Consider the following 6,668-nt stretch of genomic DNA (forward strand, 5'->3'; position numbering starts at 1 on the left):
TAGACTCCAAGCACTAGCTCCTACTCAATCATTGCTCGTTACCTGAAACATAGTTGTAAGGGTGAGTTCCTCAATCGATGTAATAAGCATTATAAAATATCATGTAATGCTAAGTAATTTAACACATATCATCACCCTAATCAGATCACACATATTCAGCAACGGCAATATCAACTCATAATCATCATCATCATCATACTCAAACTCAACACAACCATAAAACACACGTATAATATTGGAATACATCCATTCATATTATACGCCATACATACATACATTATGCAATGAGACTCCATGCATGCGGTACCGACTATTCGTGAACATATAGTTCAACCTCACCGACCAAATCCAGGTACGGCTACCAAGCTCACTAGTCCCACTCATTTGAGACCTAGTGACTCACTCACTAATTCCTCACCATGGGAATTAGCTACCACCCCAAGGGCTATGATATGCACGCTAATTCACCTAGCATGCAAATCAACAACAGTCCATAATGACTAACTCACTAATTCCTCACCATGGGAATTAGCTACCACCATAAAGGCCACAATATGCAAGCTAAATCACTTAGTCATGCAAACATCAACAATCATCCACAATGGACATATGCTCACACTCTAAGCCATAAACAGTCCATTCATAATTTCATACACAATAGATACATTCACAACATTATGCATACCATCATAATCAATCACAGCATTAGCACACTCTACTAATACCTATACTACTCAAAACAACAGGAAATGATCCCTACTCTATCATACGTCAGCTAATTTACATTACTCAGCTGAACAACCAAAAACTGCACAACAACAGCACAGAAAAATCACAATCCTGCCCATACGCGTATTGCCTAGTCCCATACGCGTATGGCCCAATTCTCAGCCAATCCCATACGCGTACCACCTATCTTATACGCGTATGCTACGCGTACCACTTCCCCATACGCGTACCAACAGAGACCAAACCACGTTCAAAACATCATCTTCCTCATCCATACGCGTAATGCCTAGTGCCATACGCGTACCAGACCATCTCATACGCGTATTGCCTAGTGCCATACGCGTATGACCAGAAACCAGATTTCCAGATCTGCTATGGTTTTCTCTGCTACGAGATCTCCCAATTCCAACCTCCCACAATCCAATTTTTCACATTAATTGTTCATATCATCTAACACGAATCATACCTTATTCGATTTCACAATTACTAACATTATTACATCTAATTCCTACGAATTTCTCCAATTAAACCCATATTTCGTTCATCCAATATTTTCACAAATTTTCGGCATACATCATTCTAATCGGAGTCAAAATCAATGGTTTATCACTACCCACTACATGTTATCCCATAATACCCATTAAACGACGATAAACCCCCCTTACCTGAGTTAATCGGGCAAATCCTGCAGCTTCAAGCTCTTCCTCTCTCCAACCCTTGTTCTCTGGTTCTCTTTGCCCTTTTTCACTTTTCTACCCTTTTTTTTCCTTTTCACGTGAAAAATAAACCTTTTTACTAAATGGGACCTTTTCTAAATTCCAACTTTTATTCCAATAAAATAATAACCCAATAATAATAATTCCAATAATAATATTCCAATTATTTAATTAAATTAATAAATATATTATTAACTTAAATTAAATAATTATCTTATTTTATCGGGGTGTTACAACTCTCCCCCACTAAAAGAGTTTTCGTCCTCGAAAACATACCTCAAGCGAATAACTCAGGATAAGACTCCTTCATCTGACTCTCAAGTTCCCAAGTTACATTGCCACCTGCTGGTCCTCCCCAAGCTACCTTTACCAAAGCAATCTCTTTACCCCGCAACTGCTTCAACTCTCGATCCTCAATCCTCATAGGTGATGTTTCAACAGTCAGGTTATCTCTCACCTGGACATCATCTACTTGGACCACATGCGACGGATCATGAATGTATCTCCTCAACTGAGACACATGAAAAACTTCATGCAAATTCGCAAGTGACGGCGGTAAAGCGATACGATAGGCTACCTCCCCTATCCTCTCCAAAATCTGATAAGGACCAAAAAATCGAGGTGTCAACTTCTTCGACTTTAAAGCTCGACCAACCCCAGTTATCGGAGTAACACGAAGAAACACATGATCTCCCTCTTGAAACTCAAGTGACTTCCTCCTCTTGTCGTGATAACTCTTCTGACGACTCTGAGCAATCCTCATCTTCTCCTGAATCATCTTAATCTTTTCCGTAGTTTGTTGAACAATCTCCGGTCCAATCACAGCACTCTCACCGGACTCATACCAACATAAAGGTGTCCGACATCTCCTACCATACAAAGCTTCAAACGGTGCCATACCAATGCTCGAATGAAAACTATTATTGTAGGTAAACTCAATCAAAGGTAAATAACAATCCCAAGCACCTCCCTTTTCCAAAACACAAGCCCTCAAAAGATCCTCTAGTGACTGAATCGTCCTCTCAGTCTGACCATCAGTCTGCGGATGATATGCAGAACTCAATCTCAGCTTAGTTCCCAAAGCCCTCTGCAAACCTTCCCAGAACTTCGATGTAAATCTAGGATCTCTGTCCGAAACAATACTCGACGGAATACCATGCAAACTTACAATCTTCTCAATATACAACTCGGCTAATCTCTCTAACAGATAATCCATTCTGATCGGAATGAAATGAGCCGATTTCGTCAATCTGTCGACAATCACCCAAATAGCTTCAAAATTCTTAATTGTCCTCGGTAAACCAGAAACAAAATCCATACTGATACTATCCCACTTCCACTCTGGAATAGCCAACGGTTGCATTAGCCCTGACGGCTTCTGATGCTCAATCTTTGACTTCTGACAAGTCAAACAAGAATAAACAAAACTCGCAATTTCTCTTTTCATTCCCGGCCACTAAAATAACTTTTTCAAATCATGATACATCTTCGTAGCCCCAGGATGAATACTCAGGCCACTACGATGTCCTTCCTCGAGAATACTCTTCTTAAGTTCGGTAACATCCGGAATACACACCCGATTACCAAATTTCAAAACACCATTCTCATCAACTCTGAATTCACCACCTTGACCTTGGTTCACTAGAGTCAACTTATCAACCAAAAGCACATCGAATTTCTGACCCTCTCTAATATCATCCAGAATACCACTCGTTAACTTCAACATTCCCAATTTAACACTATTGTGAGTATTCTCACACACCAAACTCAAGTCTCTAAACTGCTCAATTAAATCCAATTCCTTAACCATTAACATAGACATATGCAATGATTTCCGACTCAATGCATCAACCACTACGTTTGCTTTACCCGGATGGTAATTCAAACCAAAGTCATAATCCTTCAGAAACTCTAACCATCTCCTCTGTCTCATATTCAGCTCTTTCTGATCAAACAAATACTTTAAACTTTTATGGTCACTGAAAACCTCAAATCTTGACCCGTACAAGTAATGCCTCCATAAGCTTCAGAACAAATACCACAGCTGCCAACTCTAAATCGTGTGTCGGATAGTTCCTCTCATGAACCCTCAGTTGTCTCGAAGCATAAGCTACAACCTGCTTATTCTGCATCAAAACACCACCCAAACCCAACAATGAAGCATCACAGTAGACCTCAAATGGTCCCGACGAACTCGGTAATATCAGAATAGGAGCAATAGTCAACCTTCTCTTTAACTCTTGGAAACCTTCTTCACATTTTGAGTCCCAAACAAACGCTTGCCCCTTTCTAGTCAACATCGTCAACGGTAACGCCAACTTAGAAAATCCCTTAATGAATTTCCTATAATAACCTGCAAGTCCAAGAAAACTCCTTATCTCAGAAACTGACTTCGGAGCTTCCCACTTAGATACCGCTTCTATCTTAGAAGGATCAACAGCAACACCACCTCTTGAAATCACATGACCAAGAAAACTAACCTCTTCTAACCAAAATTCACACTTAGACAGTTTAGCAAATAACTTCTTTTCTCATAGAACTCTTAAAACCATTCTCAAATGCTCAGTATGCTCTTCTTCCGAGTTCGAATACACCAAAATATCGTCAATAAACACCACAACAAACTGGTCTAGATACGGATGGAAAATCCTATTCATATACTCCATAAATACTCCAGGCGCATTAGTCACACCAAAAGGCATTACAGAATACTCATAATGTCCATACCTTGTTCTGAAAGCAGTCTTCTGAATATCCTCAGTTTTCACACGTATCTGATGATACCCCGATCTCAAATCTATTTTGCTGAACACACTCGCACCAACCAACTGATCCATCAAATCATCAATCCTCGGCAAAGGATACCGATTCTTGATCGTCACTTTATTCAGTTGCCTGTAGTCCACACACAACCTCATAGTACCTTCTTTCTTCTTAACCAATAACACTGGTGCACCCCACGGTGACACACTCGGACGAATAAATTTCTTATCCAACAGATCTTCCAGCTGACTCTTCAATTCAGTTAACTCAACAGCAGACATACGGTACGGAGCCATCGATATCGGCCTAGTACCAGGTACCAAATCAATCGAGAACTCAACTTCACGTTCTGGCGGTAATTCATTCACTTCTTCAGGAAACACATCAGGAAAATCACACACCACGGCTAGATCGCAAATCACCAGTTTATCTTTAGCCTCCAAAGTCGCTAGCAGCATAAACAACTCTGCCCCACCTGCTACCGCCTGCCTCATTCACCTGCCTCGCCGATAGAAACAAACTCTTTCCTTCCTCAATCTCAGGAAAAATCACAGTCTTATCAAAACAATTGATATAGACTCGGTTAAACACCAACCAGTTCATACCCAGGATAACATCAACCTGCACTAGTGGAAGACACACTAGGTCCATCCCAAAGTCCCTACCAAAAATACTCAAAGGACAATTTAAACAAACTGAAGTAGTAGTCACTGAACCCTTCGCAGGAGTATCAATCACCATACTTCCATGCATCTCTGATATCTCTAAATTAAGTTTCACAGCACAATCCAAAGATATAAAGGAATGAGTCGCACCGGTGTCAATAATAGCTACAAGAGGAAAGCCATTAATATAACACGTACCTCGGATCAAACGATCATCTGCAGAAGTCTCAGAACCCGATAAAGCAAAGACCTTGCCTCCCGACTGATTCTCTCTCTTCGGCTTAGGACACTGTGGACTGATATGACCCACTTCTCCACAGTTGAAACAAGTCACAGTCTTCAACCGGCACTCTGCAGCCAAGTGACCACCTTTTCCACACTTGAAACACTTCTTCTCATTACTGGTACACTCATGGATACGATGTCCAGCCTGACCACATCTGAAACATTTAGCAGGGGCACTGGAGTCTCCCCCACTAGGCCTCTTCATCCCACTCTGTCGCTGGAAACCTTTGCCAGCTGCATACGGTTTCCCACGATCATTCTGATTCTTGCCTTTCCTATCAACCCTTTGCTGATAGCTCTCTGGCTCTAGCCTTGGTATCCTGTTCAAAAATCCTAACAGTCAACCAAATCGGAAAACACTCTAATCCGCTGATACCCAATAGCCTGCTTGATCTCGGGACGTAACCCGTTCTCAAACTTCACACACTTTGAAAATTCCCCAGTAGCCTCGTTATAGGGAGTGTAATACTTCGACAGCTCTGTGAACTTAGCAGCATACTCAGTAACAGACCGGTTGCCCTGCTTCAATTCCAAGAACTCTATCTCTTTCTTTCCTCTGACATCCTCTAGAAAGTACTTCCTCAGGAATCTCTCTCTGAACTCCGCCCAAGTGATCTAAGTATTCCCAGCAGATTCCAACTCAGTGCGGGTAGCAACCCACCAATCATCTGCTTCCTCTGACAGCATATGCGTAAGGAATTAGGCTTTGAAGATCAGCTAATGATGCTGAATTTCAAGCTCGAAAGTAAGAACAAAATTTGAAGAATTTCTTTGGTATGTCTATGGTTTCAATGCTGTAACAATTCAGATCTCCAAAAGGTTCCCAAATGAGTGAGAGGGAACCTCTATTTATAGCTAAATGTGGCTGATCACACACTTCTCTCGTGTGCATGAAATTTGAGCTTTGATGTGCATGGGCCTGTACAAGCGTGTGGAAGGCCCAATGATGGATGCAAAAGCTTGCTGAGTTCACATGGAAAGGATTTGGACGTGCATTTTGGAGGGAACTAGCTTGCACATTTAAGTTTCATCATGAAATACCAAAATGCACATAAATGGAAAGGTCTTTGAAACTCACCAATGGTAAGTCTAAAAGAGTAATGTGAGTAATGGTTGGAAAGCCCTTGAAATAAGGAACAAAAGTTATGTTGGGAAAAAATTCATTTTGCATTTGGAAATTGATGAAAACTGGATGTGAAAATCCAAGTACAAAACATGTTTAAGTGATTTTGAAAAATTTCCCCAAAAACAAGCTTAATCAAACCCCTCTGTTTTCATGATGCATGCTTCAAATGGAAAAGCCTCCGACATCAAAGTTGTATATCATTTCAAGATGATCAATTTAGACTCAAAGTTTGCATCATTTGGATTTTCTATGACAAAGTTATATGCATTTGAAGTTGGGTACTTTTTCAAATTCAATGAATTAGGTCCAATATGACCTATAATGCTTTGTATTATCACATGTATTTATTTTAGGATTATGAAATTTTTTCCAACATAACATTTG

The sequence above is a fragment of the Lathyrus oleraceus genome, chromosome 4 (assembly GCF_024323335.1).
Source record: "Lathyrus oleraceus cultivar Zhongwan6 chromosome 4, CAAS_Psat_ZW6_1.0, whole genome shotgun sequence".
In the NCBI taxonomy this organism is placed as follows: Eukaryota; Viridiplantae; Streptophyta; class Magnoliopsida; order Fabales; family Fabaceae; genus Lathyrus; species Lathyrus oleraceus.